Source organism: Hermetia illucens, chromosome 1 (genome assembly GCF_905115235.1).
Source record: "Hermetia illucens chromosome 1, iHerIll2.2.curated.20191125, whole genome shotgun sequence".
Classification (NCBI taxonomy): domain Eukaryota; kingdom Metazoa; phylum Arthropoda; class Insecta; order Diptera; family Stratiomyidae; genus Hermetia; species Hermetia illucens.
The window spans coordinates 75,247,027-75,270,780 of NC_051849.1; the positions used below are offsets into that span (position 1 = coordinate 75,247,027).

General features: G+C 39.8%; 1 protein-coding gene across 2 annotated transcripts in view; it reads left to right on the plus strand.

The window, feature by feature from the left end:
• LOC119647289 overlaps nucleotides 1-23,754 on the plus strand; it is a 751,009-nt gene that overhangs the window by 145,647 nt on the left and 581,608 nt on the right. For both annotated transcript variants that reach the window (XM_038048193.1, XM_038048194.1), the window contains exon 4: nucleotides 22,834-23,356. The gene's annotated coding sequence lies outside the window, so the exon portion shown is untranslated. The remainder of the gene's footprint in view (nucleotides 1-22,833; nucleotides 23,357-23,754) is intronic.

The window sequence follows — 23,754 nt, forward strand, 5'->3', positions numbered from 1 at the left end:
GGTTTTCCTCCTCCAAGCCTTTTCAAGTGAAATCAGCCCAAACAACATACCTTTTCTATTAACCGGGGAAAAAATATTATTTTATTTTCCAACAAGAAACTTTCGGTTGCTATTTTCAGTGTAAGCCAGGGGTAGAAATTCAAATAATGCCCCTCTCCATTTATTTAGATTTAAGTCCAAGTCCAGTGCAGTTACTCCAAAATGGAAAACTGCCATTAGATATCATTTTTCATGGGGAAATGTTTTTGCAAATCCTAATAACACTTTCACGTTTGAGGAAACGAACGATTTGTTCAAAACAGGAAAATCAACAAATTTCTCGCAAATTGCCATTTCTCTAAGCCAATACTTCAAATTGTCGAAAAGTAATAACGTTTTTCCAGCCCATGTGTGCGAGATATACATAGATTGCCATTGGGGTTTTAAATTGATTTTCATGAAGCAGTAAACACCAGTATAGCAAGTTTTCCGTGTAATATTTTTCATGTGAAGCAAGAACAGCATAAAACTGATTCGATACTTTCCGACATTAATGCAGTTTTTCCACGTCCAACGATTTGATCATTTATGGGATCTTTCCGGTAGCTTTTAAATTTACTAAATAATTTTCCCTCAGTTGAACACGTGCTCTCTGCCTAGCTAATCCTTTTTCAGTTTCCGCTATTCCAAAAATAACCTGCATTTCGATAACATAAAGGAAATTAGTTATTATTTTTAAAAAACACTATAAACCGTTGAAATTGCAGGTGTTTGTATATCTTGAATAAAAATTATATCTCTACTATCTTATGGCTAGCTACAGTCTTTCCTGTACTACATACACACGACTAACGTATTAACTTTCGTGACTGGAATTGTTCACTAATTCCTCATATAGTACACAGTATACAATTAAATAAATCATTTCGAGGGAAATGCCACAATGGCCACAAGTTGAGCAATTGCCGGATAATACGAAAAGCCAAACGACGCATTTTAATAAATGAAAAGACCATAGGATCTTTTGGCGGAAACATATCAAATACAAAGTCGTAAAATTAATCCAAATAAAAGCAATTTGTTTTTATTTTCACGTCCAGCAGTTTCTAGTACGCCAATCGCCCCAATAAAATAGTTGATAGTGATCGATCAATTAAACGTTCGGAAAATTAACGTTTTCTTTAGTACCGGAGTATTGATTGACTTCGTTGTGCATGTTTACTGTAGCACCTTCCGCCATTACAAGATTGCATTAATCATTAATTGATATGATCACGTATGGTGTGGAGGCAATTACATCTAATTCAGTTTATTTGGAAGGGCAAATAAATTAATGCTATGATTTATAGCTTCCATTGAATTTCGTTTTAATGTGATCCCATTTTTTATTACAGACCTTATTCTGTCAGAATCAATTAGCACTTCCTTGAACATGTTCCTAAACGGTAAACAGTACTTCATGCTGCTGAGTTTAACAAAATTTATTTATAAATCAATAAAAATAATAAAATGTAATAGAAAAAATTCTAACAGACAGCCAAGCGGCTATCAAGGCCTTGTACTCAACGACGACATCTTCCCGGTTGGTTGGGCAGTGCAGAGACGCGCTCAACCATCTGGGCGGTTCCCGGGCATAGGAACATAGAGGGGAATGAGCGGACTGACGGATTGGCCAGGCAAGGCTCTGCTCTTGGCAGTCCCTCGGGGAATACAGTCGGTGTTCCGCTCGTGACTGTCGGGGGCCGAGTCTACTCGCACTACCTAGCAGCCGCGGGCCTGAGATGGCAAAGGCTTACAAGCTGTGCCAAATCAAGGAGAATTTGGCCCGCTTATAACATAACGATCACGAGAGCTCCTGTGCCAGACGTGTGCAAATGCATTCAAGATTACGGCGGTCTGCACGGGGCACTGGCCCATAGGGGACCATGCCGCTAGGCTCGGCTTACCCTACAACTCGCATTGCCGAAGCTGCGGAGAAGGAAGGGAAACCCTCATGCACTTTCTTTGCGATTGCCCAGCTCTGGCTCGAGTCAGGCTGCGGACACTGGGTAAACCATTCTTTGGGGACCTCAGTGAGATTTCTAGCTGCAGGGTGAATGCTACGGGCTGGCTCTGAAGATCCGCGCCAGCTGGACTCTGCTTCCCTGTTCCTATAACAACAGTCACGGTCTTAGGAGTTTGTGGCATCAAAACGGCGCACCAAAGCGCTAATTGGGCTCCTCGGAGCGGCGACTGATACCTACATACCTACCTACCCGTAATAGAAAAACGATTACTAAAAAATCTTAAAAAGAAAGAATCAAATGAAATTTCAACGTCCTTACCATCCAGAGCGCCACCAGTTGGTTCCAAGAACCATGAGTGCATCACGTAGCAGCTATAGAGTAATACTGATAACACTACATATAATTTTTAAATCTATTTTGGCGCTCTATAAGCTAAATTATACTTGTAGCTTGAAAAGTTAATTACGCCATGAAAATGAGTAGAAACGTAAAGATTCTTTCAAGGTAGCGCCTGGCGCCGAGCACATATACTCTCCTTTTGCTTTCTTTTACTTTACAACACTGAAATATTTTATGTATTTGTTGGTGGTCTCAAACATGGACTTATCACAGGGTCTTCAGTTCGTAGGACAAGTCATTGTGTTGGAGTCACTCCTCAGTCTGACTAAGTGTGGAACACTCGATTTCTTCTACTATTGTTCTGATCGCCAGACAGCTTTTAGGGATAACGAATTGGTGGACCTTGGCGCAAAACCGGGATGCCTGGAATTACTTATTAAGGCAGGCCTAGACCGGATACCGCTTGTTGCGCCGTTTCTTAGAAACTACCCAACCAAAAAATTTCAAAACAATTAAGAAGCTGCCACTCTATCGTGCCTTGGCCTCAAAATACCCTCATATGCCCAACTTCCGATTTCCCGACTTGTTAAGCTCGAAATTTTTGTCGACAACTGGGAACTATGAAATTCCACGCATGCAGTGAGTCACATAATTTTACGAGGAGTATAAAGGGAAGCTCCCCATACATAAAAAGGGGGAAGGTAAATTTTATTTTCAAGGAATAAATTATAGCCATGTGGGGTGTCAAATAAAAGCTCTCGGTGTGAATTGCAAAATGCGCAAGTGACGAGTGAAAGTGTGCACATTTAAAATAGGGTAGGACTCATTTTCTCATTTTCTCTCAACTCTTTCAATATCACTCGAATTTACTGCTTCTTAAGCATACAAATAAGCTGCTGGCGTCATAATTAACGAGAATAATTGACATTTGAGTGAAATATTCTCCCAGCTGTTTTTAAGATTTTGTGTAAAACAAAACCCTATTAAAATTCGGTTACTGTCTGTCTTTCTGGCACATGCACAGAAACTGTTGTAATGATTGACAGCAAAATTGGTAAGCAGTGGGAACTGTTAACGCCCACGCATACAGTGAAGCTTAAGGAAGGTCCCCATACATATAAAAGGGGAGTGTACATTTTTTTCACTAAATATAGTCGTGTAGACAAAGGAAAGGTCTCGATTAGTAGTTTTCAAGGCTCTTCGCAATTCTGATATTTAATGCAAAAGGGGGGAGGACGGGAGCTGCAAAGTGGTAATTTCTTTTACGTTATCAGAACGTGCTCAAACGAAAAATCACGGAGCTGCTACTATACCGTGCCTAGGCTCCAAAATACCACCCTTCCACTCCTCAGTCTGGCTGAGTGTTTGCTAGTAGAACACTCGATTTCTTCTACTATTATTTTGATCACCAGACAGCATTTAGGGATATCGAATTGGTGGACCTCGGCGCAAAACCGGGATATCTGGAGTTGCTTATTAAGGCAGGCAGAGACCGGATACCGCTTGTTGCGCCGTTAATGATGATGATGATTGTTCTGATCTCCAAGCCTCTGTGGAGGCCAGCTTTACGTGAATATTAGGGGGCACGAGATACACACTTTAGAATTTCGGATAGTTTGGCAGGACCGCAAAGTTGAATGGACATATGAAATAGGCTTAAGCACCGATTTCAGCAACAACAATGTAAGCAACTTAAGCGACATCCCGTTACGTCGAATTCAAGGGGAGGCACGCATACATGCAAAAGGGGGTGTACATTTTTTTTCACCAAATATAGTCATGTGGGGTATCAAACGGGGGTCAAAAATGATCATTTATTTAATGGGGCCTTTCTCAGAAACTACGAAATCCGAAATTCTGAAAAAAATCAACAGGCTGCCACTATATGGTGCCTAGGCTCCGAAATGCCTTGCAAATCAATATCCCTTCAAATAAAGTTAATAATAGTATATTACTATAATTTTCAGTAATTGGCTGCAGAACCCCCCTTAAGTTCATCCTAGGACCACACAATTTTGCAGCAATATAGGCTATAATATAGAGCATGATGCTAAGTTTGGTGAAAATTGCACCATTGCTAACAAAGTTATAATAGGTCAAAGTTGTCACTTCTTTGCAAATTCAAGACTGTGATATTGATGTGATGTGGATATTCTCACAAATGTATGCATATAATGCGACAAATTTACACTTAAATTTTTTTTGACAAAGGAAATACACAAAACTTTTATACCTGAAGCGTCCGCCTTCCGATTTCCCGACTTGTTTTTATGGTTGGGGGTGGAAATCTTACAAACACACTGCCATTCCAGGTTGCAGCAGAGTGTGAGATTCGCACCCACTAAAAGCACCCCCACTTTCTCCTTCTTCCTTCGCGCGGAACCAGCGCAAAGCATTACTTCGCGGGGTGGACTGCGCTTTAAGTGACCAAACCTTCCGTTCTTCGCGTCCTTCTTGCACGCTCCTTTTTCTGTACAGGCAGCCTCTCTCACTTGCCAGAATGTCTATCGGGATCATTCCCGCAATGACACACACTGTGTTGCCTGATATGGTTCTGAAGCCGCTGCACACCCTTACCGCCACTAAGCGGTAAGTCATATGTACCCTCCTCCGATTACTCGCACACAATAGTGTTTCCTCCCAAACTGGTGCCGCGTATAATAGTGTGGAGCGAATCACTTCGGCCACAAGTACTCTGCGACTGTATCTTGAGCCTCCAACGTTAGGCATCATCCGTGTTGATAATACGCTGGTATTTACCGCTTCCTCACAGCCATAGTCTTGAAATTGATTTTAGCGTCAATCATCACCTCCAGGTATTTGATAACCGCCTCCGTCTTTTGTTCCGCAGGGTTAGGCTGAACCAACTCCAGCGTTAGCGTACAATTCAACGTCTTCAGGTCGTTTCCCGATGACAACCAGAGCTAGATCATCTGAGAAACCAATTATCGTGGCCTCCTATGGCACGGGAAAAACAAGGACCCCATTGTACATGACGTTCCACAGGAGAGGATCCAACACTGAGCCCTGTGATACTCCTGTGGTGATGGTGTACTGCTTGGATCCCTCATCCAAATAACTAACATAGCGGAATTTTGACGTCCAACGTCACCACGGCACAGCATTTGTTAGATGACATGGCGTATCGAACCAGCTTCAAAACAACGTATACAGCGTCGATCGTTGAGTGGGCTTGTCGAAATCTAAACTGTTGCTCCGATAGTCCATCCTTATATTCAATGATAGGGAGCAGTCGATTGAAGATGGTCCTTCCGTGCATCTTTTCTACCGTGTCGATGAGGCATGTCGGGCGGTATGATGATAGATGTGTTGGGTGATTATTCGGCGTCAGGAGCAAAACTAGCTTTGGCATCTTCCACCGGTCGGGAAAAGCTCCTTTTATCATGCATGTTTCAAATACGCTGATAAACTAGTCGGGTCTGGTCTTAAGATCGAGTTTAAAACCTCTATTGGGAACAATATCCAGACCGGGTGCTTTGTTATTCCCAATTCTCTGGCAAATTTGCGCAAGTTCATCTACCGTTACCACAAGTATGGTGTAGACGTCCAATGCTTGCTTATGTTATTTACGCTCCCTTTTATCTGGAGGGAAGAGCGCCATCACAATATCGAGCAGAAGATTCGGGTAAGTCAGTTGTAGTGTTCACCCTCTCATCTTCATAACCACTCTGTACGCTGTTCCCCGGGGCTTTGGCCTGCCTCTGCGCAAAGTTCCTTCGACCATTCTTGCTTGCTGGTCCATATGGCCTGCTTAAGCCTACCTTCAAGGCTCACATACGCTTGCCGTTTCTCGTCGAAGTCCGGTCTTCCTCTGGATCGTTAGCAGATCCTTCAAGCTCGACAACATGCATCCCGCAACTCCGCGATCTCTTTATTCCATCAATAGTTTGAGAGCCCTTTTGGGAGAATCCACCGCCTCAACATAATAACGTCGCACGCTCTCGTTATGCGTCCTATCATTTGCTCTATCTTTTCTGTAGCCGCACTACAGGGATTGTGGCCTCCCTCTTCAAACTTTTCCACGGATCAGCCCTGGCTTCCAGCTCCCGGGAACGCACATCGCCGCATGGCCCATATTCGATCTGGAGGAAAATTGCCTAGTGGTCGCTATGAGTATAATTCTCACTGACAAACTATGGTATTCTCCTCGCCAATGTGGTACTCACATATGTCAAATCAACTACTGACTACATTTGCCGTATTTACGACCACCAAGTCTAACTCCGCGAAAGCCTCGAGCAGGATACGGTCCCTCGTGTTCGTAATGCGACTGCCCCAATCTACTGCCCACGCGTTGAAATCAACCGCTATGATCTTGGGGTTTCGACTTCTTGCATCTGAGACTAGCAGACCTAGCATTTCTTCGCATTCCGGTGTCGTCGCGCTTGGTGGAGCATAGCAACTATATATGTAGATACAAGCTGACGAATCCAACTTCTGGAAACTTCATCACATCTTGAATGGCTTGATTTCCACACGCCCATATTTCAGCCTTGCCAGTTACATCTGCACCACTCTTATTATTGCGAGGCTGGCTCGCTGGTTGTGGCAGCTTCGATTCCCTTCTCTTGTTAGATGGTCTCCGAGAGAAGGTCTTTCGCTATCTCGCAGTGGTTGAGGTTGGTTTATGTCAACCTCATTTCTTTACTGCATTCAAGGCTTTCCTAAACACTGGGCCTGTAACGTGCCGATAGTCGACGCCCTTTCCCCTTTGCAAAGCATACATTCAGGCTCAGCCTTGCACTATCTGAACATATTATCTTCTCCCCCACATTTTTCGCAACTTTTTGACCTGTCAGAGTCACTGGTGCATTTCGCTGCTATGTGGTCAAATTCCTGGCATCTAAAGCAGCGCTTGAGGGGCACCTGCTGTCCTATGTATATCTGCATTTTAGCAATTGATGAAAGAATATTTTGCTTTTTTTCCTATGTACGAATCGAAAAGCATCATCGGGGGTTTCGCACTTAATATAAACACAAAACCTTTTACCTGAAACGCCCAGTTTCCGGTATCTTGACTTGTTGTTAATTTTACATAGAATCTATAGTTTTCCAAATTAGATAAATTTTGAGTTGGTATCTGGTATGCCACGGTCGTTGATTGAAGTCATCCCCATTCGCATCGTTCCTTTTTATGTTTTGTAGCTCTCGTTATTTTTGATTTCATAACCTCCCTGATTTCAACTGATATTTCGACTCGTTACGAGTAATGGAGTAAATGCGCATCCAAATAGAAGCAAATCCCCATGAGTACTGAAGTGTTTTTTTGGCTAACATTTACTATATTAATGTTGATACTAACATCCAACTAAACATTTTAGTCGATTGATTTCGGTGGAAAATTACCTAATTCACATAAAATGCTCATAGAGACATGCCTTTTTTCGGCACTGCCGGCTCTAACCAGTACCACAGGACCGCCTCTTCGTAGTACTGGGAGTAGCGCACCTACGGAGAAGCCGTACCTGAAAAATTGCGTGGTGCTATGAGAGTACCAGCAGGGAAGCATGTATTCAAAGTTAATTAAGGAATGCGTTTTTGTGAGGAGACCATTCGATGAAGGCTTGGGGAATTCTATTTTCGTATTGCAATAGTTCTTACCATGCGAGGACTCCGATATTATTCTGAGTTTTGATTAACTGGGATTTTCTGTTTAATAATTGTTTAGTTATGTATATTCATGTTTTTTAAAAACTAATATCCCTGCTAGAGAGAAATCATGTTATAAGGAGTACACAGCAATTAAGTGAAAAATCACTAAAGCCAGGCAGGTCTACCATTAACGGACATTGCTTTTATTTGATTGACGAATGTATGTAATCTTAGTTTCTTTTTACCCCGGTACTGTCGACTCAAGACCAACAAATTTGGAGGTTTCCTCGAAAGCATGACCTTCTAGCATGTGACGCAAATGCCCGTCACTATAAAGCATTTCACATGCTTTTGAAAGGACCTTTAACACTCACACAAACATTTTGCAAACTCAGCGCAACATGAACGCTCATATTTCACTCCACATGAAATGATTAAAGTTTCTCATTGCCGTGCATTACATCAATGTCCAGAATTTAATTCCGTCCACGGGAAACTGTCGCTTAGTCATATGAGAATTGTAAAATATTCGGATTTTCATTTAACCCAGCTGCATATTTTCCCACTGAGTGCCAGGGACAACGCCAGCAATTTAGCAAAAAAGGTCATGTTGCCCGACGTGCTTTCAACTGCTGTAATTGTGAAGTCGAGTTGGGCATCTATTACACCTTTGTAATAGACTCGAGGCAACAGGACTTGCTTTATACACCGAGAACCATTTAGGAGCACATACACATTTCCCCGAAGGAAAATTCATTGTTGGGGATTTTATCAATTTGCTTAGTCAGCGAATCTGTTCGAAGTGATATAAAGGTTCTTTTCAGTAAGCCCATTTAGAGGGTGTTAAAGATTAGCTACGAATTTGGTGGCATTTTGAAGGGAATTGGTAATTATTATTTGGCTCACTCATATAATTTCGACTGTATTGGCGCCTGGTATTGTTAATATTGATCCCTAAAGTATTTGGCTGAACCAAAAGCTAAATTATGTGTTATATTGGTTATTATTATATAATAGCCATTTAAAGTGGTTGATATGTTAGCAGATTTAAGGCGCTATATGACGTCTCAAAACGATTCTTTATAACGGCATCAGAAATATTGACGACGCTTCTTTTAGGCAATTCTACTATGTTTTGCTTCATTTTCATTTTCTTTTCTTCAGCCTTTGTCCCGTTCACAAGCGGGGTCGGCTCGTCGTGATCGGTTTCGCCATTTGGTTCTATTGGATGCCTCATCTGAGTATAATATCGAGGCCCATACGGTCGTTTACCATGGACTTCGATGTACAGACCAATCTTGGCAAATGAATTCTCATTCGCGCGAATTACGTGGCTATATCATCGAAGACGCCTCTCTCGCAATTCTTCCACGATCGATGCAACCCCATAACGTTCGCGGATATCCTCATTTCGGATGTAATCAAAACGTATCACGCCACTAGTCCGACGCAACTTCTTCATCTCCATTACCGTATGACATCTTTTATAGTCGGCCAACACTCAGAACTATAGAGGGCGATAGGGCGGACGCCATTCCGGTAAATTTTAGATTTGAGATGCTCGTTGATACGTCAATCACAAAGAACACCACTTGTGGAACGCCACTTCATCCCGTTTGGTTCAGATTCAATCTGAAACCGTGGTGCATGAGGCGATTATTCCATTTTTGGACATGTTGCTCGACATCATTTTTGTTATTAGATACTAGGAAAACATCATCTGCATAACGCAGTGTATAGGGCGCTGGACGTTGGATGTCCCGTGTGACGGTGTCCATAACAAAAACAAAGAGGAGTGTTGAGAGGGTGCTTCCTTAATGAACACCAACAGAGACACAAAACGGTTTCTATAAACCCGCCATACTTCGAACTGTACTTTTCGGATCGTGGTAGAGCAATTGAACCCAGCGCACGAGTTGTCGTAAAACATACCAGGTGAGTTCGTGTGGCACACGGTCAAACGCTTCCTCATGAATCTTTACCAATTAACTAAAATCAGTGCAAACAGCGATAACAGCTAAATTTCCTTGGTGGATTGCTATAGATTTTCATTCAGGCTATGTAGGTTAAATATCCGCTTGGGTCGCTTATCTCCCATTTACAGTTAATTCCGAAACATTGTAAACATTATTGAGTGCACCTGCATAACGGATGCACAAACCAATAGAATCATAAACATTATTAAGTGCACCTGCATAACGGATGCACAAACGAGCGAGCATCGTAGGTATTAAGGTAGCAGTAAGATAATAAAAGGAGAGTCTAGTTGGAACTGTGAGAGGATGAAGATCAATAAAATATATTAAATTAATAACTTCAAGTGTTATTAATTTTAGTGGCGCAGTCGGTAGGATCCATGCATCGAGCAGGATCCAGTGATACGCGAAGTTACGTGTTTTAAATTCGTTCAAGAACCGGCGCAATTTTTTAGAAACAAAGTTGTTTTAACTAAAAAAATCAAGTGTCGCGATTCGTTTAATAATATAAAAAAAAAAAAAATATATTAACTAAAATAAATACAAAGCTAGGAGGCGGAGTAACAAGCATAAAACCGTCTTAAAACACATTCTGAGGCTGGTTTGGAATCCTAGCAATAAAAAAAAAAAAAATCTAATATAAAAGTGCAGTGAAATAGACTCACCTCAAGACTCAACGTAGATACAGACTAGCTATTTACCATCGACGCATCCTTCAAGCCGAAATGGATAACGTATTAGCGCAACGATTGATAGCAGCTTTGGAGAATTTAGCTAATTTGCAACGGCCGAATCGAGCAGAAACAATAATAAAACAAATTGCCTACATAAAAGAGTTTTCGGGAGACAGGAAGCAGCTAACGCAGTTTCTAACAACCGTTGGTGGTCATCTTAGTGCTATTGATGAGGAATCACGGGAAGAAGCCTGGCAGGTAATTTATAACATAAAAATTACAGGAGCGGCAAAGGAACTTTTGTTAAATAATCGTCCGGAAAACTGGGAGTCGGCTAGAAATTTACTCAAACAACATTTTCGACCATCTACGAACTACAAGGACCTTTCGAGAAGAATAACGCAACTCAAAGTATGTTCTATCTCCGATCTTAACTCTAAAATTGAATATATTATAGAAGAAATCAATACATTCGCCACTTATGAATCGAATACAGCGGAAACTCGCCAAACTTTCTACGCGTTATTAGTGAATAGAATTAAGCAAATAGTTAGTGGTAATTTTTATACTCGTACGTGGGCTACGATCAAGATAATTTAGACCGAGAAACACTATATCAGGAAAGAAAGAATTATAACAGTCAGGACTATAGAAAACACCATAACAAACAGGACAATAGACAGAAACAATCCGGTAATCATGGACAATACAATTCAAATTTTGGTAGACCAAATAGGGTAGAATCAAATCAATACAGACGTAGCTCGGGACATTTTTGGCAAGATCGACAAAATTCTCGACTAAAAAACTTCCGAGATTCTGGGTTTAGAAGTAATAATAATCCTACTCAACATAGACAACATTCCTGGAATCGTTCTGACCAGGTTAGGCGATCACCACCTAAACCTATGGAGATAGGTACCGTGACCCATAGAAGATCAAATCAAAATAGAAATGACCCATCACCCGGGTCTAATTCAGTAAACGAAGAGGTTCATAATATTGAACCAGAGTTTTTTTATGAATTAGGCCTCGGAAACAAAATCTTTGCTAATCTTACCATTGATAATAAACTGTACAAGTGCTTGATAGATACAGGTTCAACAATGAGCATTGTGAACTCTGCTAGAGTAGATTGTAGCAAGTTTAAAATCTTCGATAAGACTAACATCCGTTTGCAGACTATAAATCATACAACCACGGAAAGCGTTGAACGAGTAATTACAAATATTCCAACAGAATTTAACTTTGATCCAAAAGGTGGAATCAAATGGTATAAGAGGGATTTATTAGGGAAGTCGTATGACTTTTTAATCGGAATGGACATATTATCCAAAATTGTGAAAATCTTCAATTTTGAGAATAAATGTCTCATCCTAAATAATGGTAGTAAAATATCTTTAGATTCTTCAGAAAATGAAGAAAACCTCAAGTGCTTTGAACTTAATGCCGAACAAGGGAAAGTTGACTTAAGTCATTTAAATAAAGAAGAAAAAAGTGAAATGGAAAAGTTATTTAAGGAATTTAGTGGGTTAATTTACAAGGAAGGGGACCCTTTAACTAACACCGACACAATTATGCACGAAATAAAAACAAAAACGAATCAGTCAATCCATTCGAGGCTATACCGTCTTCCTCCAAAACACGAGGAGGAAGTCCGCCGGCAAGTGAGGGAGTTTGAGAAAATGGGGATAATTCGGAAATCACACAGCCGATATGCCTCACCTATTGTAATCGTACCAAAAAAATTAGATAAATCAGGTAAACAAAAATTTCGCATGTGCGTAGATTACAGGGCGTTAAACGAAATCACAGAGGATGATCAATTCCCCCTACCTAACATAGAGAGTCTATTAGATAAGCTCGGACGAGCACAATATTTTTCAGCCGTAGACTTGGTTCATGGATATCATCAAATAAAAGTACATCCGAGGGATATCCACAAAACTGCCTTCGTTACACCCGACGGCCTATACGAATTCCTTAGAATGCCCTTTGGGCTAAAGAATGCCCCAAGGACCTTCCAACGATTTATGAACTATATACTTCGAGACTGTGTAGGCGTAATCTGCATCGTCTACTTAGACGATATTCTCATATTCTCCACTAGCCTAAAAGAGCATATTAAGGCATTAAGAAAAATATTCCAAATTTTATCTGACCATAATTTAAAAATTCGTTTTGACAAATGTTCTTTTATGCAAAAACACACCGAATTTCTTGGACATATCCTTACAGCTGAGGGTATGCAGCCTAACCCAAATAAGGTAAAGTGTATACAAGAGTATCCACTACCGTCAACAATTAAACAGTTAAGGGGATTTTTAGGTGCTACAGGCTATTATAGAAAATTTGTAAAAGACTATGCGAAAATTGCACACCCGATGATCAAATACCTGAAAAAGGACAAAAAAATTAATGTTAGAGATCCAGAATATATTCAAGCATTCGAACAACTAAAATTAGTTTTGACTAAACAACCGATTTTAAAATTTCCCGAGTTCGATAAACCTTTTACACTCACTACCGACGCGAGCAATTATGCGATAGGGGCCGTGGTAACACAGAATAATCAACCTGTGTGTTATGCCTCTCGATCGCTAAATGATCATGAGAAAAATTACTCTGTTACCGATAAAGAATTTTTAGCAGTTGTCTGGGCTGTAACATATTTCCGTCCCTACTTATGGGGTAATCGATTCAAACTTATAACAGACCACTTACCAGTAAAGTATATGACAAAGAAGTATAAGGGGAAAGAATTTAGTCAACGTTATCAACGGTGGTTACTGAAACTACAAGAGTATCAGTTTGATATAGAGTATATCAAAGGTAAGGAAAACAAGGTTGCAGACTTCTTGAGTCGCATTCCAGAAGCCACTAATCAAAAAGAAAATTCCACTGATAACCAATCGATCAATGATTTGTCAGATAACGCTACAGTTCATTCACAAGATGAACAACAGTTGGATCACATTCCTATTAAAGAGACCATAGTAAATAAATATAAAACGCAGTTAATACTAGCATATGACGTAGATCAGGAAATAGAAATATTGCATAACCGTAGAATAATATATATGGATATGACTAGGGATAGGGACCATTGGGTTGACCTTTTAAGGAGGTATATTCGACCAGGTATAACAGGAATCTACACCGAACTTTCATACCATCAGTTTAATAAAATTCAGCAAGTATTAATTGAACTATTTGGAGACGATAGGAACATAAAGTTTATCAAAGCTACAATGAGGGCTAGAGAAATAAAAACAGCAGAGGAAATCCATAGACAGATATCCTTATATCACACAGTTGAGAGTATGCACAGTGGGATTATAGAAACCTTTAATAGTCTAAAAAATAAATTGTATTACCCGAAGTTAGTCGAGGAGATAACCAAAGTTATTAATAATTGTAAAACGTGTTTGGAAACCAAATACGAACGTAAGCCTTTCAGAGTTAAATACAAAATTAGTGAAACTCCCACTAGTATAAACGAAATTTTGCATATGGATATATACTATTTCATGAAACAGGCATTTCTAACGCTAATTGATAAGCTGACGAAAAAAGCTTATATTTATCATTTGCAAAATAGAAATTGGAATAGGAAGATCGAAGTGTTGGAAGAACACTTCTCTAAATTTGGTAAACCGCAGAAGATTATTACCGATAATGAGTTCGCCAGTATTAATATCAAGGACTTCTTTAGAACGCAAGGTATAGCATTACATTTCACGAAACCAAATACCCACACAGGGAATAGTGATATCGAAAGGTTTCACTCAACATTACAGGAAAAACTAGTATCTATGAGGAAATTAGATCTAACTTTATTACAGAAAATACATAGGGCAGTAAGTAATTATAATGATAGATATCACTCTTCTATCAAAATGACTCCGAATCAAGCAGTACGGGCTGATCCTGCAAAGCTTGAAAAGACTTTGAAGGAGTACAAGAATAAATATATAAATAAGCTTAATAAGAAAAGAGAAGATTATAGGGAGACTAGGAGAATTATTCCAGTTAAGAACTATAAACGTAATTACTATAAGAACGAACCGAGATATAGGATTAAAGAATTAGGTAGAGAACATCCCATTAATATAAAACGTCCTCGTAAATTTGCAGGTGATGACCTCAGTTTGGGTAGTTGCACTGCAACTTCTATTATTAGCAACACCACAGATAGACAGGAAATAGTAGAACATATCCAACTAATAGAAGAGAATTGTGAAAATGCAGTTCAAAACCTTAATAAATAAATTGAACTCAATTCTCATTTTAATAACTCGATTAAATACCTTAAAAATCTGATAGAGTCAGACCGAAACGCAATTAGTAAAACCTTTCAACAACTCACAGAAAACGAAAAATTATTAGTAAAAAAAAAAACACAATTGAAAACAGACCAAATTTTAAAAACTCCGAATTTTGGAAGAGAAGTTAAATCAGATTATTGACAACATAGTAATGATGGAACATGGATTGATTCACTCTAGTATGCTAACAGCAACCGAAATTTTGACGACTAAACTGGACTTTTATAAACTCAAAAACGTACGAACCGGACTACTGAAGTATAAGGAAAACACAATAATTTTGGCCCTTAAAATTCCAAATTCTTACAAAATTGAAGAGTACAAATTAATTACATCGTTACCCACTACGAATAATTTACAAGCAATGTTAGAAGATCAGTATTTTATAGAAATAAATGGAACAAAATATGTTTATGATGAAAAATTGAATTATGAAAGGGAGTTGAAACCCTTGAGTAAGAGTATTACAAGAAATAATTGCGTACTTGTAGAAAATAATGGAACAGAAATTGTGAAGGTTGATGATAACACTATAATCTGTAAGAATCTTAAACAAACTAATATTGTTAATTATTGTGACGACAGCAACATACACCTAAATGGTAACTATTTAATCAACATCAATAACTGTACAATCCAGATACTAAATCAAACCGTTGGTAAAACAAATGTAAAATTTATTGACAGGTTCTTTTATAATGAAAATACGGATTATAATTTCACCAAAAACATTGATTTCAAAGAGATAGTTTAGAAAATAAGAGAAACTTGGAACATATCAATATTTTAAAATTTCATAAAAATATAAATTACCTATCTGGTTCAATTGTAAGCGCATTTTTGTTAATACTATTTATCATAATACTTACCCTATATCATGGACGCAAAAAAAAAAAATTGAAAATTGTTGTAAAAAGCTCGCAATCCAGTAAAATTACGGAGAATTTCAAGTTAAATAGGGGAGAGGTTAAATATCCGCTTGGGTCGCTTATCTCCCATTTACAGTTAATTCCGAAACATTGTAAACATTATTGAGTGCACCTGCATAACGGATGCACAAACCAATAGAATCATAAACATTATTAAGTGCACCTGCATAACGGATGCACAAACGAGCGAGCATCGTAGGTATTAAGGTAGCAGTAAGATAATAAAAGGAGAGTCTAGTTGGAACTGTGAGAGGATGAAGATCAATAAAATATATTAAATTAATAACTTCAAGTGTTATTAATTTTAGTTGTATAACATGAATACTTTGCAAAATATCTATAAGGTGGTCGACTGCACCCATTACTGTAACATAAAGATATTTCACCCAATCTTACGTTCCTAGAGAAAGCTCGTTCGTAGGTTTGTTGCATAGTGATGACATATTTAATGCAAGCTATCTGTGTTCATAAGTAGCTTTTACTACGAATTTAAAGTTTTTTTACACTATTGAACAACCAACTAAGCATCCTCGTTATCAAAAAACTAGCCTCGAACTGTTTGATACATTACTCTGAACGAAGCATGCAAGTCAGGGAGTTCTTTTTACTAACGGTAGGGGAGAGGAAAAAGGGAATTGCAAGTTCTTGAAATCTCTTGAAATCCGGTCCATTTGGTAGTCGAACTCATTCTTCTTCGCAACAAGAAGAACCCTTATGTAATACGCAACACGACTCCATCTGCCAGCGCTACTCAGAATCTCACTGGCAACGTGGTCAGGAGAAAGCACCCTTGTCTTGTCTTGTCAAAAAGAATGGGAGTAATTTGTTTACCATTTGGACTGCAAACCACTTCCATCAAGCTACTCCCAGGGCAGAGGTGAGGTAGCGTCCGATGAGTTGCCTCTGCAATGCTACAAAACTGTAAACTGTCTTAATCCCATTTTCATTTTCGTTACTAAATTAAAGAACTACTCAATGGTGGAAAATCTGGTAAACTGTAGGGTGGAACTGGAAACAACGATGAACGTGGCTGTTGCCCCTATCGAACGGATGTACCAGCGACTAAAAGAAGCGGAAGCTGAACGCAGGCATAGAAAAAAAGTTACTGCATTTAACGCTGCGGAAAATAGTAGCAGCTGAGTCACTTAGGATTAACTATTATCAATTGCAGAGTGATACTAGAATGGTGGCATCGCGGAGAGAGTATGGGAGACTTAAGTCGATAGGAATCCGGATGCGCGTCCTCGATTAACGATGGATATCCGTTGTGTATTTCCCTCCAGGTACAAAATAAAAGTTAGTCAGACAAACATTGAGTCGATTTTAAAAAGGTTTTCTTTTACTCAAAATTGTAAATTAAACATCACCATCATCAACGGCGCAACAACCAGGAGGAACTCCAGACATCTCGGTTTTGCGCCGAGATCCACCAATTTGATATCCCTAAAAGCTGTCTGACGTCCCGATTTACGTTATCGCTCCATCTCAGGCAGAGTCTGCCTCGTCTTCTTTTTCTACGATAGATATTGTCCTTATATACTTTTCAGGTAAGATCATCCTCATCCATACGGATTAAGTGACCCGCCCACCGTAACCTATTGAGCCGGATTTTATCCACAACCGGACGGCCATGGTACTGCCCATAGATTTCGTCATTGTGTAGGCTACGGAATCGTCAATCCTCATGAAGGGGGCCAAAAATTCTTCGGAGAATTCTTCTCTCGAACTCGGCCAAGAGTTCGCAATTTTTCTTGCTAAGAACCCAAGTCTCCGGGGAATACATGAGGACTGGCAAGATCATAGTCTTGTACAGTAAGAGCTTTGACCCTATAATGAGACGTTTTGAGCGGAACCGTGCGCGGATTTCATCGTGGTAGCTGGTATCGATTATGATTTTCGACCCTAGATAGGAGAAATGATCAACGATGTCAAAGTTGTATTCTCCTATCTTTATTCTTCCCGTTTGACTAGTGCGGTTTGATGTTGCTGGTTAGTTGGTCTTATCAATTTCGTCGGGATACCGAATTCTCTCATGGCCGTGTACAGTTTTACCCTGGCTATGCTATCATAAGCGGCTTTAAAGTCGATGAAAAAATGGTGCAACTGTTGTCCATATTCCAACAGTTTTTCTATCGCTTGCCGCACAGAGAAAATCTCATCTGTTGCTGATTTGCCTGGAGTGAAGCCTATTTAGTATAGGCCAATGATGTTCTGGGCGTATGGAGCTATCCGGCTTAGCAAGATAGTGGAGAATATCTTATAGATGGTAGTGGTATAATTGGTATAATTGCTGCACTGTGTCATATCTCCCTTTTCATGTATGAGACAGATAATGCCTCGTTGCCAATCGTCAGGCATTGATTCGCTATCCCATACCTTGAGCACACGTTAATGAACCACTTGGTGTAACTGGTCGCCTCCATATTTAACCAATTCGGCTGTAATTATTATACATCGGCTCCTGGCGACTTATCATTTTTTAGCCGATGAATTGCATGGGCTGTTTCTCCTAAACTTGGTGGTGGCAGTATTTTATCCATCGGTTGGCGGGACCTCCAACTCGCCGATGTTCTGGTTGTTCAGTAACTCATCAAAGTGCTCAACCCATCGTTCCAATATGCCCACTCTCTTGGAAATCAGATTTCCCTCTTTGTCTGGGTAGGATGAGCATCGAGATGTATAAGGCTTCATCCTGCTGACTTGTTGGTAAAAGTTCCGCACCTGGTGCGGTTGCTCCCTGTACTTTTCTAGTTCACAGGCTTTGTTGGTTCTCCCAGGCTTCCTTTTTCCGTCTGTGAATTCGCTTCTCCGCTCGATGGAGTTCGTGATAAGTCTCTGGCATGCCCGCATTCTATGAGAATGCAACATTACTGGGTATGCGGCATTCTTCCGTTCCTTTGCTAGCTTACATTCATCGTCAAACTAGCCGTTCCGACTCCTTTTGCGGCTGGGGCCAAGTATGCTTGTGACCGTATCCATGATAACCTTCTTCAGGTGATTGTGAAGATCATTTGTTGGTGCTTCATCTCCAGGTCCTCTATTGACTGCGGTTATTGCGGCATCCATTGCCCTCTTAGATGGATGGATGGCTTCAGTGCTAACTCTCACCTGATTGTCAGATTCTAGATGGTATTGTTATTCGAGCTCGGAGCACCATGCTAACGAGATAGTGATCCGAGTCTATATTGGTGCCCCTATATGTTCTGACATTCACAAAGGGTGAGGAGGTGACGGCGTTCGATCAACACATGGTCATTTTGGTTGAAAGTGGTCCCGTTTGGAGAGGCCCAAGTATGTTTGTGGACCACTTTCCACGCAAATCAGGTACTTCCAACAACCATTTCGTGTGACACTGCTAATTGAATAATCCGCAGTCCGTTATCATTTGTATTTTGCTGTAAGCTATGGGAGCCAACATATCACCTGAAAACGGGCTCCTTCCCTACTTGGCTGTTAAAATCCCCAAGTATGATTTTGATATCATATCTAGGACAGGCTTCGAGGGTTCGTTCTACTGCCTCGTAGAAGGTAACGTTAATGAGACTTATATTTCTAAACTTGCCTTACAAGCGCAGAGTGCATAGCCGTTCGCTTAGGTTTTCAAAGACGATAACAGCAGGTTTCATTTGTTAAGGTTTTGTGTGAAACAAAACCTTATTAGAATCGATGCGATGTCTGTCTGTCTGTCTGTCTGTCTGTCTGTCCGTCTGTCTGTCTGTCTGTCACACCCGATTTATTCGGAAACCGCTGGACCGATTGTCACGAAAATTGGTAAAAATATGTAATGTCGTTCCCTTTACATGTAGCAACTGGCGCCATTTTGTGTTAAGTTTAAGGGGGGCTCCCCATACATGTGAAAGGAGGCTGCAAAATTTTTTTCACAGAATGTAGCTATGTTTGGTATCAAATGAAAGGTCTCAATTAGTACTTTTCGAAACTGGTTCCATATTTGATATTGGGTGAAAAATAGGGGAGTGAGGGCTCAAAATATGACCATCAAAAAGTGTAACAGGTCTCGTTCTCAGAACCTATCCAACTGAAAAATCCGAAAAAAATCACAGTAGTGCATCTCTATGAAATCTAGGCCTCAAAATATATCCGGTTCCGATATCTGTACAAATAAAGTTAATAATAGTATATTTCCACATTTTAGAAATTTACCCGGCACCCCCCTTATGTTCATCGCAGAGGTGCAAAATTTAGCATAAGTGTAGTGAAGAACATGATGCACAATTTGGTCAAGTTTGAAGAAAATGCAACTATTATTAACAAAGTCATAGGGGGTGAAACTTTACAATTTTCTGTGAATTTCGTGCACTCTACAACCTGCATGACGTCATCATCACATATCAATTCGTCAATACCACAACGAAGTAAGTTCGTATGAATTGGGTGGAAAAGGATTATTTTGTTTTAGTTTTTTAGTCATTTGTAGATAAATATCAATTATTCCAACGAGACATGTGTGTATGTAAGTATATAGTATATGCATGCTAATGGGCTTTGGGGGTAGTGCCTAATTCAGATAGATATAAGAAGTAAATCGGAAATATGGGTACGATCAATTGATATACGTGCATATATGTGTACAGTATTCGGAAATAGGCAGTTTGTTTGTTTAGGGTGAGCGTAATATCTACGGCTGTAATATGGACTTATGTCTTGTAGTTTGGGAAAATATGAAGGGGTATGTTGGATTTGTAGCTAGATGCGGATAGAAAAATGTGCGTTGAATTTTTTTAGATAAGATGAACACAAAACCTTTATACCCGAAGCGCGAGCTTCCGGTATTCCGACTTGTTTAATATATGGTGAAGTGGCTCTTCTTCAGGAAACCGGTCCCTGTCCAACGCATCTCCTGTAACGCTGTTACATCAACCCTATGTTGGGACAGGGTATCGGCTAGCTGCTTATCAGCTTCATCTTTGTACAGGGAACGCACGTTCCATGAGAAAATGCACAAATCGTTATTCCATTGTCGTTGCCGGGTTCGTCGTTGTATAATTCGTCCAGTCCGAGGCTCCTGGCTTCGTAACAAGTTGTTTTCCGTGTAGGGTTGTCAGCCCTACCCAACCCCCAACCTGGAGGACCAGTTGGTACAATTTGTCCCGTTTTTAGGTGCGGGAGACTCGCCTTCATCCTTCTCCGTCAGCAGCTTTGCATTAAGAAAGAGCTCCCAGCGGTCACCACGTGGAGGTGGAGATATGGTTTGGTAGTAGAGCTGTTTGTGTTGGTTCAGCAGGCATTTCCCAGGTTTTATGCTCCATTGTGGGTACCAATCCACGTTCCGCCCTGGGACCTATACTACCCTTTGACCACCGTACAGTCAATTAGTGAAAATTATAGCAACATGCCACTATTAACTTTATTTGAACAGTTATCGGTATGGAAGGTATTTCGGAGAGTTGGCACGGTATAGTGACAGCTTCTTATTTTTTTCCAGATTCGTTCTGTGAGTAGGTTCTAAGAATGAATCCATGAAATTTATGTCAGAACTGCATTAAAAAATATTTATCGAGACCCTCGATTTGATAGTATAGTATATTTGGTGAAAAAAATGTCACACCTGATTTTATTTTACACAAAATCTTGAAAATTAAAGTTCGTGATATATGATATATATGTTTGCGATTTATAGGCTCTGAAATAATGAATAAGGTTGATTCGCTAGGTATCGCCTAGCTGAAATTCGCTACTAGATGGCGTTGATCACATTCAAGTAGATGGCGCCATGATAGGTAAACTTGTACAATATTCACAAGATCACAATGTCGGACGCTGGAAGATCAAGCAGGCCTTCACTGCAATTACCAGCCAATAGAGTTTCTGAAATATCCGAAAAACGAAGCTCACAACAGGAAAGGCCAATTTGCCAGCACTGACAAACCCGCCACATCTGACTTATATTGGTTATTGGTGGAGCTACTGAAGAATCCAAACATTTTTACAGCACAAGCGTAAATACAGTGCATGCTTTCAAATGGCATCGATTGAAGCGACGAATATTGTAAAATTTGGTAATTTCGCAATGACATTTGAGTTGCAAAGACAGGAAGATCAAGGCGGTTAACGTAAATATTTGTCGTTTAGGGATAATTCCACGGTCTTCTTCATACGTGGATTGATTTCAAGACCACAATTAGAGTCCCGTCGAGATTAGCACAGCGGTACTGGCTCATATTGAGTACATTAGAGGCCTATCTAATACCTCTGCCGCAAGAAAGGGAATGGCGCCTGAATTATACAGCGCAACTCACACTAGAGACCGCAAGGAGCTCTGCTCGCGGTATAGGCACAACCACCTTAAAACTCGGCCAAAGGAGCAAATCCCTCATCTTCTGGAGCAGATTCTTCAAGCGGTCATACCCGTTCTGATGGCAAGAATAACTTCACTTCACAAAATATACACGAAAAAGGCAATTTTGAACTACTATAACTTTGCTAATAATAGTAATATTCCCCCAGACTAATTGCAGGTGTTATATTTACCTTATTGTGGTCCATAGTTCCAACACCCACCCAAAAATGGGGAAAACGGCATCAAGGACAGACAGTTAACCGGTTTTAGCAATGTCTGAACGAAAATCTGGAAAAAACACCCTAAAATACAGAGGCGACCGGTTCGTCACACCACAACTGCGGGCGCCTGAGACATTTTGCTTCGAAATGTCTAAATCTAATTTCAATTTGAAACCGTAATGATAGGAAAGGTATTCATTTAACGAATGACTATAGTAATAATCCCAATTTTATTTAATTGGGTAAAATTCAAGGGTACAGACGTCTTCAATTAGTACAATTACAGGAACTTAATTTTATTTATCACTAAAGTAGAATGGAAACAATTCCATTTAATTTTAGCTCCAATTAAAAATTTTCGAATTCTCAATAACGCAATTTGGAGTTAACCATCTTGAACCATACAATCTCTCCTAGATACCCAGAACTTTCTCTATTATGTAATGCGGTTGTTTTCCTTTTCATTTCAGGCAATACCCACGGCGATATAAGTTAATGATTCTGGGAACCATCTTCTATACACCTTTACAGAATCTCCATCCTTTTAGCGGTTCTAACGATTATCCCATGGTTGGTTGAATAAGTCTCGGTGGCTCGGGTTAACGTGACGGAAAACCATCAAAGCAAGTTATTTAAGGACTAAACTCTATCTGAAATTCCAGTTAACATATGCAGCTCTCTACGTGGATGGAGGGCATTTTGTGATATAAAGAGAAAGCTTTTTTCGCGTTTTGTATTGTGGTAGTGATTTTAGAATATTTTCGTTCGATTTTTTAACGGAAACGGATAACATATTTTTTTTATAATTTTTGTGTAGTTATGTTGACAGTGTAGTGGTAAATAAAATCATTCAAAGTGTTGTTTTGTGGGTGTATTTTGTTCGAGAAGGGGCCCGACAACAACAATACGGAGGGCCTTAGGAGTGCATTGGCCCGTCTACGAAACAGAACGGGCCCCTCACTTCCCAACCCTTCCAATGGAAATTCCCAAAATGTAAGTAAATATATTTACTTGTGTGGGTTTTAAAATATGTTAATGGCTTGGGTTTGAAATTGGATTTATTTCCACGGTATATGATAAAAACTGGAACCTTTTTCATTTTGAATCACTGGGTTTTGGCGCATCTTTTATATAAAAATTTATTACTTGATAGAATAATTAACAGAAAACCAATTACAATTGGCCACTTTCGGATAGTTGTGTTAGTTCTATATGTTAGCTCCTTGCTTAATTTTCACACAAAGTGGCTAGCGCTCGGTTCCTCTCTGCAATACTGTGCTTCATTGAATGTGGGAAATATACACTCGTATGCATGCAATGGACAATATCAGAAGCAATTTCCTTACTACACCTGCAAATTAAATCGACTAATAACACTTGATTATAGGATA